Source organism: Cibotium barometz, chromosome 3 (genome assembly GCF_041138505.1).
Source record: "Cibotium barometz isolate CiBa-2024 chromosome 3, ASM4113850v1, whole genome shotgun sequence".
Taxonomy (NCBI): domain Eukaryota; kingdom Viridiplantae; phylum Streptophyta; class Polypodiopsida; order Cyatheales; family Cibotiaceae; genus Cibotium; species Cibotium barometz.
Window position 1 is genome coordinate 70,144,809 of NC_141048.1, and position 14,253 is coordinate 70,159,061.

The following is a 14,253-nucleotide window of genomic DNA, read 5'->3' on the forward strand; positions in this document are numbered from 1 at the left end:
TAAAGCCTAGACCCCATCCAATCCTATGGGTCTAGCCTGTCATCTTACCATTGAACCTATGGAGCCGGTGTGAACTCACACACCCATAATTGATATTCGTGATTCATTACTCACACTCTTAACTAAAATGCATTGGAAGATAGTTCTCACACACTCCCCGACACACAAATCTTTTGAAAACTGACATTACACTTAAAACCTTTATATATATCAAAAGTATGGAAAATACATACATACTGAAAACACTAGAATATCATCCAACTAGCAAATAATAATAATGTCACATGTATCCAAAATATGGAAAATACATACATACTGAAAACACTAGAATATCATCCAACTAGCAAATAATAATAATGTCACATGTATCCAAAAGTATGGAAAATACATACATACTGAAAACACTAGAATATCATCCAACTAGCAAATAATAATAATGTCACATGTATCCAAAATATCTCTTCGCACAATGTCTTTGCTTCTTGAACCAAGAAGATATGCACCACTTAGCCCGAGCACTCTAACTTGCACTATTGTCTAGCAAGGAGTCCACAGGTCTCATATCCCAGATTGTCAAGAGCCACTTCTGATGGCCATATCACTCCCAAGGCATGAACACTCTAGGTTATATTTGCACCAGAGTCTTGTGTGACCAACAAAAAGTCCATGCCCAAACCTGCATGGCATAGTAGACACTAGAGCCACCTCTATCCTCACACTAGGCGTGTCAGGAACACACCCACATCTAAGATGGGTCAAGATCTCAAACGACTGTCTTCACCACTCAAATGACATTGGCACAATAGCCTGTGAGGCACCTTCACAAGCTTCACACAGAAAACAATATCTCATCAAACAGTATTCCAACTAGTATCCAACCTGATCAAACAACCATGCATCATGCATGCATTGCGAAACACAAATGGGCTCAAATTGTCTTGGGTACATCCTAATTTATTAATTATCCTAAGGTTTCTAAATTAGAGGGTTTTTATGCCTACGGTTATAAATATTTTTGATTATAAGACATAATTTCCTACCCATATTTGCTACAAAGGTTTATCTAAATGAACATGCTTTAGTAGTCTACATGGACTTGATACTTGTCTTTGGACTAGGATGAAATATCAATTGTAAGGAAGACTACATCAATAAATTACCCATCTAATAGAGACTATAAATAGCCTACAATATGGTTAACTTAAAGATTTTTACATATTTAATGGTTATCTTAAGCAAAATAACATAAAGGCTTGATTAATTTTCATCTTTTTAATTTACTGTAATATGTAGAAAGACTAGAGAATTCAAATAACAAGGAAAATACAAATACAAGGGTTGAATTGCATCAAGGGTACACATGTACTTTAAAAAAATGACTAAGGGATAGATCACCTACTGGAGTAAAGATGTTTGGGCTTGATCTTAATGTGTTGTAGGTGTCGTATGAGGTCTCCAACTCCTCCGAAAAGCCACAAATTTTCCTCCCTCTATTTAATGTCCACACAAGCTCTAACAAGTGTAGTAAATGCCTAGAAATCAAGGTAGAAGTACCTAGACTAAGTAAGGATATGTAATACATAATATAAGAAATAATATATAGGGATTATGACAACCTTGATACACTAAAAAAAATTCATGGATATCTCGCTTGGGAAGGGGGGTTTTATAGGTATTCTAGCCTATGCATACTATGCATGCTCCACTAGTGCTTTAGGAGTTAATGCTCAGTTTTTGTTGGCTCGTGCATAATGCACACATGCATACCTCTCATTTAGTGGGCTTGAACCTTAGTGACATGATACTTACTACTTGTTAACAAATAGAGACAAGCATCATAAACCACCAATGAAAACCATGGATTGTTTTCGACTTTCTAACCTAACCAAAACCACTTGCTAAATACCATGTGCATTTTACCACTTACCTCCTCAATCCCACTTGGTTACCCTTAGAACCTTAGGCCTTCTTATTAAAATTTCCCAAGGATACACACACTCAGGCTACTCCTATTTAATTTATTTTTTTGTAAATGAGCTAGTATTATTTATGCCCATGATCTTGGTCCTAGGGTAAATCCCACATTTCGAATATAATTTTGGACTTTTTTTTTTGAATTCATATGGGATCTAAGTGCTTTCACACATGGATACATACACGTATGTACACATGTACACAAACACACTTTTATAATTATTTTGAGCATATGAACCTTATGAAATTTCAAGATCATCTAAATTTTCATTTTACTTATTTTTGAGCAATTTTCCCATGTGCACATTTCTTCTCCAAGAATTTATCATTTTTTAGCCAAATTTTTCTTTTAACACGGGTAGGAGAGATCATACATCCCCCCCCCCCCCCCCCAACTTGAGCATCAAGATGTCCTCATCTCTCACGAATTAGGATAACCTTTAGCTAGATCCTCTTCTTTTACTTATTTTTGAGCAATTTCCCCATGTGCACATTTCTTCTCCAAGAATTTATCATTTTTGAGTCTTTTTACATCCCCCCACCCCCCCCACCCACTTAAGCATCAAGATGTCCTCATCTCACAAATTAGGATAACCTTTAGCTAGATCCTCTTCTTTTCCCAAGTTACATCTTCAACAGGAAAAAAACTTCTATTTAACTAAGCATTCTTTCAGAATCCTGTTTTGTAGAGGTTTCTTACGAACATCTATGTTCTCTTTAGATTCCAACTCCATATGTCCTTGTATTGGCATGACAATGTGATCATCTTGTAAGATCTACTCATGTTTTGGATGATACTTCTTCAGTAGGCTGACATGGAAGACGTCGTGAGCCTTAAGATTTGGAGCAAGAAGCAACTCATAAGCCTAATCTCAGATCATCCTTGTTGTAATAACATAAGGTCCACATTATCTTGGTAATAACTTGTTAAAGAACTCTTCTTGGGGCGTACATGAAGAAAAACCACACCATGTCGCCTTCTTCAAACTCATGGCTCAACCTCTTTGGAGCTGCTTAATTGTCTGTCTTGAGCAGCTTTGATATCTTTTCTTATAGACTTCATTTGGTTGTCCATCTCATCAAGATTCTACTTTAAAATCTCTACTTGATTAGAGGATTGGACCAAGTCAAGTGTGTACTTTCTTGCATCAATAAGGCGATAATTGGAGAAAAGAATATATATGTCCTAATCTTTTCTTTGATTTCTATTAGGAGAACATTTGATGTAATTGTCATGGTAAGTAAAGATACTTTTTAACTTAAGGCATCTGCAGGCTGCATTTTCTTTTTTCCAGATTTGTACTTGATTTCAAAATCAAACTCTTGCAATATCTACATCCATCTCCTTTGAGAGGCATATTGAGATCACTCTGCATAAGTATCCATTTTAAACTCTTGTGATCTATTACCAAATAAAATCTTTGTCCGAGAAGATAATGTCTCCACACTTTTAATGCATGAGTCACTGCTAAAAGCTCTAAGTCATGGACTCCATAATTTCGCTTGTAGGTCATGAGCTTTCTTGACTCATAGACTATTGGCCTTCCTTCTTGTATAAGGATTCTGCCAATTGCAAAGGCACTTGCATCAGTGATCACTTCAAAAGGCTTACTAAATTCTGGTAATTTTAGCACATGACAATTTTGAGTTTATCGAATGCACTTTGACACATCGACATTCAGTCTCTAGCGTCCAGTTGAATGGTATATCCTTCTTTAGAAGAGCTATCAAAGGCAAAGTAATTTTGGCATATCTTGGGATGAATATGTGATACCAATCCAAGAAATCCTCAAGATTCCTTTACAGTTTTTTGGTTTCGGCCAATCTATATCTTGTACTTTAGTAGGGTCAATTGAGATACCATCCTTGGATATAATAAATCCCAAGTATTCTATGTAGTTAGTAAAGAAAATAAATTTACTTTTCTTAGCAAAGAGTTTGTGCTTCCTTAAGATGTTCAGAACTTTTCGAACATGATTTTTATTGATCAACTACATTCTTGGAGTAGACCAAGATATCATCAAAGAATACTACAACAAAATCATTCAAATTTTCTCTAAAGATGTCTTGCATTAGTCAGTTAGAAGTTACAGGAGCATTGGTCAATTCGAAAGACATAACTATGAACTCATAGTGCCCATATCTAGTATTGAATGTTGTCTTCGATTTGTCTTATTCGAGGATCTAATAATATCTAGACTTCAAGTCAATTTTGGTGTAAACATTTGTGCACCATGTAATCGTTCCAAAACTTCATCAATCTTGGGTATTTGTGATAGAGTGAACTAATTAAATTATTTATAGTCAATACACAATTTGAGAGTTCCATCCTTCTTCCTTTGAAACAGAACTAGCACACATGGGGATACACTAGGCTTAATGAAATTATGTTCTCAAAGTTTCTTTAATTGCTCCTTCAGTTTGATTGCTTCAGGTACATCTATATTATAAGCCCTTCTCATAACTAGTTCTTCTCCCAGGTACAAGATCTATCTCATGATTCACTTCTATGGTTGGGGACATTTCAATTAATTTCTCACGAAAGACATTTCCATATTCACTCAGTCATTTAGGTTCAAATGAACCCAAGTCTTTCCCAATAGAGTTGAGCTTAACAATGTAGATTACTTCTTTTTTTCTAAGCCCCTTCATCATTTTGGATGTCTTTACCAATTATTATAACTTTAGAGATCCGGTGTCTCCAATACCTTGGATCTTATTTCAATAAAAATCTAAAAAAGAAATGGTTCCCTTATGGTAGTGTATATTTGCTTGATTTTGAGTAAGCCAATCCATTTTGAGAATTTCTATCATAAATTCCTAAAGCTAAGACCTTGAATTTGCATTCTTTGATTTCCATCTAGAGTAAATTTAGGATTGTCCGTCCATGGCATGTGAGAGCAAGATTTTCGCCCACATCGCTTTGCATTGGATAAGTAACTGAGGTCCCACATCGCTTTGCACTGGATAAGCAATTGAGGTATTGGGACATTCACTCATAACTTGTCCTGGCTAGTGACACTAATAACATCTTCGTTCTCTCCTGAGTTGTTACAGGGATCCAGCGGCGGGTACTTGGAAACTCCCTCTTCTTGGCCCCACATTTTAGAAATCTTGGTTCAAAATTTGAATTATGTTTTTCTTTAATTTGGGCAAATTTTGGTTCTCAACCAGGCCAACAATTGGGAGCATTGCATAAATAGCATTTAGATTTCCTCCCCAGATGGTGGATTGGGAGGCCCATGCCACCTTGGAGAGGATGGTCGAAAAGGTGGATGCAAGGTTGTTCCAATGCACAATGTAACAGTCCAACTCTATTTTTGGTTGTAACTTGTTATTAATCGTATTGTTGGTTATACGATGGTCACACACCCCTTAGCCAACTGTTATCCAAATCCCATGCAAATGCCCATATTGTGCCACATGATGGGTATGCTCGTAAAGATAGATATTGTATAATACCTACAAACATCCGTGATGTGCCGTACAAATTCACTACTAGGTGCCTATACAAGGGAACTATACAGAGTGCTGGCCATACAGTTCTGATGTCATCATAGACAAGGACCTGCTTTTATGGTTAGAGAAGAGAGGCGCACCTCTTTCTTTTGTAGATAATCATGATCATCATAGGTGAATTGTTTAGATGGTTCATCTGTGGTTTCAACTGTGTAAGTACAGTGCAAGAGTAGGTCCCCCATCATCTTGCCAAATGTAACTATACATATTTCCCCTTAAGACCTTTGAGTTCTCAGGTGTTGTTCACCTTGGTGTATCTAGTTAGAGTGATTTGCATAGATAGCACCCTGGTGTGTCTAGTTCAAGGTGTTGTTCACCTTGGTGTATCTAGTTAGAGTGATTTGCATAGATAGCACCCTGGTGTGTCTAGTTCAAGAGTGATTTGCACAGATAGCACCATAATCCATTAAACTATGTAATTCATGATTCTCACCTTGTTGGTAGTTTGAGAGCAATACGATATAGTGCAAGCTAAATGCTCCCACCTCCTTAACTCCCAAAGAAGTGTGACAGATTAATGATGGGTATATACATGTACAAGTCTTATTGTAAGGGTCAATACATTCAATTCTATTTGAAGTCCATCCTATATAAGGAGACGGGTACTTCTTGAGAAGAAACATGTGTATATGTTTGCCATTTTGCACTATTGTTTGATGGGAAATCCTCATAACACAAGCATGGTGGCAACCATCAATCCTCTTAGCATCTGAATGAAAGAAATGACAGCTTTCATATACATAGGTCAAGAAACCATGTGTTGATTTTGCAAATTACATTACCTACAATGATGATTCATGGGTCTTTTTTTAGAGCTTTTGCAGGCAATGCCCACTACTTCAAATCCAATCCATGATAACATAATAGCCATAGATGTCTACATGTAAAAAAATGCATCAAGATTCAACATCAGTAGCAAAATGCAGTGATAAATTGATTGTAGATGGATATGCAACTATGCTTGTAGGCAACTTGGCAAAGCATGCAGCGATCACAATAATGCACAAAATCTTATGAGTTATGAACACTTACCATCTCCGGAGCAATAGTTACTTGATTCTCGATTATGTTGGAAAGCTAGAAGCTATGTGGATCAATGAGACATCTCATGTAGTTGGAGAAGCTTTGTCTACAGAAGCATCTACAACAAAAAACTACCCATTTGGAATCTATAAAAGCAGAAACCTCACATAAAATCTTTGATTTTCTTGAGCAGTCCTCTATTGAGCACTCCCACACAATTGGGACTTGACTTGGGCTCATAGGAAATTTTTTAGAGCTTTACTAGGCGAGCTTTTTTTTCAATCCCACAAATTAGTAAGCTTTTTTTTAAATCCCATTGTTTGCTGTTCAAAAATGTTAGAAGGTTGATTACTTCGCCAACAATAGTATGCTCAATTGTCCATCGAATATCTTCACACTTAGGGCATTTCTTTATCCCAAGGTCGCAAATGGTATGTAACATAAAAGGTCTAGTCCGATTCTAGAGGAACTGGAAAAATGTCCAAGTATGATAAAATAGTACACTGCATACAAAAAAGGATTCACCATTCAATTCTACAAAATTATTGACATATCATAGGTAAATAACAGAAAGATTCTATAAATGCAAAATGTCCATCTTTAACATAAAGTTTGATTGATGAGTCCATATCTATAAGGGTAGGTTAAATACAAAATTTCTGCACTACATACCATCAAGGATTATACAACCGCATACTTTAAAAAAATGATTATAAAGGTGCATACAAAAAAGGATGGTCACCATAAAAGATGATGGTGGTACTACACCTTCTTCCTAGGATAGCCAAGTAAGAAGAATTCAATGAAGGTCGTTGCTATAACCTCTCACATATATGCTACTTTTATAGTGACCTCATATTTTTTTTGAAACTCTTGAAGCTTTACTCTCTTCTCCCTTTTTATTTTAATGTAGCTTGATAGAGGTCATGGGTCCTTCACATGGTACGTGTGAGGATCCATACATCAAATAAAGAAGATCAATATATATTGTGTTTCATCAATTACTTAATCTATTACACACACACGCATGCGCACGCACACACACACACACACATTCACCATCACTCACTATATATATCTCTCTCTTTTTGGCCACTTTTAAGTAGTCTCTGATAATGATTTTTCTTTATATATACATTTTAAGTTAATCTTCAATCACACTCAAGGCTATATTAAACTGCCTAATTATTTCTACATTAAATTACATAAAAATGTGTTGCCTATTACATTCTTTCCGTTGCTAGCCGTCCCTTCTCCCTCCTTTATAAAAATTAACTTCTCCACTATATATTCCTTCATAAGCTCGCCTTCATTCGAGCAATCTTTCCCATGCACAAATTGGCTATTATAGCTCCTAGTGGTCATCTTGGTAGTAAGTGGGTACAACCGCTTTTAATGAATTCTTATAACCTAAGCCAATCTAACCTTAGTGCTACTCTAGTTTGAAATCATGAACTCATGAGCTCTAAAAGAGTTAGGATTGTGTTTCCTTATTTGTGTGGTTTTTTTTGTGTGTTCTATAGGTTTTTAACTCATGAGCTTTGCTAGAGCTAGCGTTGAGCATAGAGAACCTAGATATCCATATACAAAAGTTGGAGCAAGCATGGAAAACCAGCCAACAGAGCTAAAACTACCTTATGAGCAACCAATTTGAAACCTATAAGGAGATCATAGATGCATTCCTAAAGAGGTTGAGACAAGTTAAAACATTAGGGCAACAGCTAACTGATATCCTTACGGGAGATGAAATAGAATGACACGGATATCAAAGCCTATGAGATAAAATTTAAGTCTCTCAGGAAAAGACTAGACGAAGCCAACATGCCCTCCAAAGAATTCATTAGGAAAAATTTGGACTAAAACCCCCACATATGACATACCATTGGAAAGCCCTTAAAAAGTAGATTCTACATCTACCACCTCGACAACAAATTTTGAATCGATATACTCAAGTTATGCCTTTCCCACTAATGATAAAAGGTAGATTCTAATGATTGTGACATCCATACCATTGACAGCTCCCTGATGCTCAGCACGATTTCCTAACTCCTTGATTATAAAGGTGATCAATTCTACCAAGATCTACAATCCTCTAAATCTAAAACTAATTCTAAGTTTTTAAATCTACAATCCTCTAAATCTAAAACTAATTCCAAGTTTTTAAATAGATTCGGTCTCGTGTTTAGAAAGCACCTATAATCTCGGGTCCACCCACATGTTGCTCCTATGTTTGATCCCATAATTGTTGGAATCTACCATTTAGTGGAAAAGGCATAACTTGCATAATTGTGGAATCTACCTTTTAGTGGAAAAGGCATAACTTGAGCATAACTCTAAATTTTTCAAAGGTGGTAGATTTAGAATCAAATTTTCAAGGGCTTTCTAAATGGTATGTCACATGTGGGGGGTTTGACATAAGATACATAGGGTTCACCACATAAGATACATAAGGTTCACCACGTCCCCCCTTTTTTCTAGAAAAGTGATGACATGGCTCTCTTAAAAAACCCTTTTTTAGTCCAAATTTTTCCTAATGGATAGGAGAATGGTCCATCAATGGATTGAATCGGATCCAGAAAAGCTGTCAATCCATTATGGATGTAAAAGATCTTAGATTTGATAAACTGACAAAACTGGCTAAGAGGGATGAGAAGAACTTGAACAAGGCTAATAAGGCCAAGAAGAAGAAGAAGGGAGGAGGCAGTGGTCGAAGAGTCCTTGATAAGTGAGGTAAGAGAATTGGGTGCAGGCTAGGTCAGAAGAGGAGTCCAAATCGAAGAGTGGTCAAAGAGTCCTTGGTATAAGTGGTCAAATCGAAGAGTGGTCAAAGAGTCCTTGGTATAAGTGGTCAAATCGAAGAGTAGTCAAAGAGTCCTTGGTATAAGTGAGGTAAAAAAATCAGGTGCATGCTAGGTCAGAAGAGGAGTCCAAATCATGTAGACTTACAAAAGAAAAAGGGTAAGAAGAGAATGGTGAGTGTAGAGGGAAAGGCACTAATCCGTGAGATGAGAGACCTTGTAGCAACCATGTCCAAGTCTACCAAGAGGAGTGTCAAGAGTCCGAATGGCTCTAAAATCTAGGAAGGAAGGAGTGTGTTATGGTAGGTAAGCACATAAGAAGAAAGGCATCTCAAGGAAGAGTGCACCGTTGAGTTGACATAATAGATATGTCCTAGGCATGGAGCTACACACACAAAACTACACACATAATGGAAAGAAAACAACCCCTGCTATAGACGGTAGCCCCTAGTACAGTGAATTAGATGGTGCAATGTCATTCACTGTATTACGGAAGAGATTGAGGTAGAGGAAAATATGGCCCATAGGGACAAAGATGTATGCTACTTTTGTTGATTTCTGAGTCATAGGAAAAACAATTATCTAATCTTCTTAAAGCATCAGCAAGAGTTACAAGGGAAACTGGGTGAGTTCAAAGAGATCAATTAGTTGTCAGGAGTGAATATGGTTCAGCTCGTACTACTAGAAGAGGAGAAGTCACAAGTAATGACAGTTAGATGACATCATAGAAGAGCCCACCAAGGTAGTTCAAGAAGCCCAAGGCATGGTGGGAAGAGCCAACATGTGAGGTGCTAAAAGCAGACCCAGAGTGAGGGTTTCTAGCAAGGATAAGGAAAAAGCCAAAGTATTTGAAGACTGTGAGTCTTAAGTTAGCCAAAATAAAAGGTGCTAAAAGTTTCATGATCTAGCGGATGTGTATAACACTTTAGAGTTATCAACACGCTTAGCAAACACACAGGATGTCCCAAAAAGTTCAGAGGCTGTTGCATAAAGATACAACAAGAGCACATAAAAATCACAAGAATATGGTGCCACTGTATGGAAATTCAGTGAGGAAGCCAGCAAGGCCAAAGGAGAGGATGATCTAAGGAATTAAAGGATTTGAAGATGAACACAACCGTAAGCCAACTGCTAGGCTTGGTCTTTTCGTAGTTCCTAGCCAAGTTAATGAGTTAGCCATGTCAAAAGGAGAAGTGGCTTCACCAAATAATCTGAAAATTGGAAAAGTGGAAACTCTCCTAGAGGTGGACAATATGGTCTCTTAAGTGAGTCACATTTCAGGAGATGAGATACTCAAAATTTTGTTGGATGGTGGTTCCGAGGTGAACATCATCTCAGAATAGACAACTAGGCATCTAGGAATAATGGAATGGCAAGCAACATCATCTCAAAATAGACAACTAGGCATCTCAGAATAGACAACTAGGCATCTAGGAATAATGGAATGGCAAGCAACATCATCGAACACCCGAATGGTGGATCGAAGGGGTAATAGAGCTTCTTGGAATTCTCAGGAATGAATAGATGATGGTAGCCTTTCCCCATGGCATTTGTGGCCCTAAGGATGGAGTCCATATTGTGCTCTTATCTGATGCTATTGGAAAAATCAAGTAGAATTGGGAGAAGGATGCAATCTCCATGAGACGACAGAGAAAAAAATAAGACCACGCTATCAGTTCAAAGATCACAATGGTCAAGTAGAGTGTCCAACCGTTGCATGTACAAGGATATTAAACTTGGGAAAGGATACAATCTCCATCAGACAGAGAAAGAAGAAGACTTTGGCTATTAGTTCAAAGAGCACACTACTTCATGTAGAAGGATATTAAACTTGATAGATGGGAGTAGATGATGAAGAAGAAGAAGAACAGATTCTCAGGGAGAAATTTTGTGACATTGTTTATCATGGATATATGGAACATAGAAACTCAATACGTTTCTCACACATCATAAATATAAAATAAATGGACTGTAGAGGACAGTCCATAGGGAGGTCACTAGCCGCCAACTAAGAGAGCCGAGAAGAATGAAGACCTACATGAATCCTAAGAACTTTCATTAAAGAGCTAAAAAAGTGGATGGAAAATGAGAAAATGAGCCATAAGCCTATCAAAGTGCAAGAGGATGAGTGCACAGATATCAACTTAGGTCTGTAAGATGATCCATGGAATGCCCGAGGCAATGGTCAACTAGACGAGCAATTGATAGAAAATCTGATCATGATGCTAATAGAATACACGGATGTCTTTTCTTGGAGCTACACGTACATGGAGGGTATTGAACCAAGTTAGTTGTGGTACACAAGATTTGGTCCCTTAAGTAACGTTAAACTCCAATGGACATGAGAGAGAGAGAGAGAGAGAGAGAGAGAGAGAGAGAGTTGTGATTACAACACTGTAGTAATTGTGATTACAACACTATAGTAATTGTGATTACCATGTCATAGTAATTACCTTAGAAAAATTTTGGATTTTATTAATTGTTTCAAATTTTACTCTTACTGACGTAGATTTTTGGGCATCTTAGGCTCATTTTCCCTATATCTTTTTTCTTTATGTAACAGTTATCTCGATATAATTACACTTTCTTTCCAACTTTACTATTTTCTTCAATATTTTTCCATAATTCCTTTGATATTTTGATTTTTATTTTTGACTCTTTGCGCCAACACTTATTTCTTTTGACATTTCACTTCCTTTGAGGTTTGAATCTTGAATGTAAAGGTCATTACCTTTTGCCTCATCTAAATACGTCTCCTAACCACATAGTAATAGCGACATTTTGTGTAACAGTCGGTACCTCCAATTTATGGTGAATGAATAGAGGATCCAATTCCCATATATAGCACTTGTTTGATGTTTGTTCTTCTCCCATTTTAAATTTTTCTTTGATTTTAGCACTTTTAATAGTTGGCAGTTAGGCCTTCCGATCGACTGGAGGGCTCTTTCATAACTTGTGTTAAAGTAGAAGCCTAATCCAATTCATTCTTATCTAGATTCCTTTGTGAGTCTTGAGAAAGTTTGTGATTCAAGGAGATTTTTCTCTTACTTGGCAATCTAAACTATACCTTTTGATCGCGTATATAATTCCATTGGATGCTAGAGTTGTTTGGTACCAAGGTCAAAATCCACTTAATTTCCCTCATGAGATTTCTTGTAATACTATTGCTTAACCTCCTATCATTCCACTTGGTTAGTTACAATTCCTTGCTAATGGGTTTGGCTGGCACTCATTCATTTGTGTGCCAAGATTCCCTTTTGATTCTTTTGAGGAAATTCTCTTGACCATGTCAAGTTGTGTATGGAGGCAATGATTGGCTTGAGGAGACTATTCTTCTTCTAATGCCACTGGAACTTCGACCCAATGGCTAAAGGACCTTGCAACTTTTATCCAATATTTCTCAAGTTTCTTGGGTTCCTACATATATATCTATTGGAAGTTTTTGGCTTCAATAGGGTCAACCTTTGGATAGGTTTTGGAAGTCCCCGCCCTTCCAGAGACACCTTCCACGGTTACACAATAGCTATCAGGGTTAGTGTTGATGGGGTTCCATAATTCATGATACTCATCAATGACCCTTATTTACAGATGATCATGTGATGTTGCCAAGACCTGATTACTCTTTATACTGGTGGATGGAGATTGTTGGTAGCCTGGACTAGTGCCATGTCTATCAACAACAACAGGGCCACATTGCCAAACACTGTTTGAGATCCAAGGATTTCCCTAGGAGACGATATAACCCAAGTGACATAGCTGACCCCTCTGATACGCCTAAACCTCAACTTTTTTGGGTTTATAGATGGATTGATAGATATGCACCCACTCCCAATCCACCTCAGGATCATGTGAGATCCCATTATAATGGCAAGATGCAGATGTCGACGCATCACCTTCGTAATATGATGCATTACATATGGATTTATTGCATGAGGATGTATTGTGCATGGTGATATATATAGCAAAGTGTGCATGCTACTGATGAGTTAGATATGCATGCCTTGTATAGTACAGTGTGTAGGCACATGAGGATTTATTGCATGGTGATGTATGGTAGAGTGTGTAGGCAGATGAGTTAGCTCTAAATTCCTTGTAGCATCCAAGTGATGATTGTTGAAATATACAAGTGAATAGGGTGTGTGTGGGAACAAGCTCTTGGATAGAGGCTGTAAAAGAGGAGATGTAATTGTGAAAGAACCTGTGAAAAGGTGAGAAGAATCTACTGGGAGAGAATAATGGGTAGCATGAGGGAATTTAGGAGTGAGGAGTTATTTTGGGAGATAATCAGGGAAAAGAGAAGAGGTGGAGAGAATCAGGCAAAAGGTGGAGATATTCTGGGAGTGAATCATGGAGAAATCAATGGGATTTGATGCTTGATGTAAACTCTATAAATTGAGGCATAGCCCTAATGAGAATTTGCTGGTTTTTGAGTATCCATGCCTACATTAATCTATGTGCTAATTATTCACTAATTACGTCTTAATCTTTTGCTAATCACTTTGTTAATGATGTTGATTCTAGTGCATGATCCACCATAGCTCATCATTATGCTCAAATTTCAACAATGATGTTCATGTTGATAATGATGTCTTATGCTCTTCAATTGTTGCCATCACAGAGCTGATAACTTTATGCCCCTTAAAGGGGCAATGCAGACCTAGGAGAGGCCCCAATTTGGTGCCATATTTTTTGCCTCTTTACCATGAGAGTTTTCTCATGGAATGTGCAAGGCCTTGGTGGCATCTTTCCTCACTGCCGAAAAGTAGGTGATCAGGAACCAGCTTCACCCTATAGTTACGTGGCCCCATGATATTTTGCTCATGCAAGAGCATAACGTTGATGTTAACTAGTGCACTAGATGTGGCAAGCTTTATCTAGGCATTCTTTTTGGTAGGTTGCATGGAACTAAAGGTGGAGTATGTACTTCATTGACACCTAT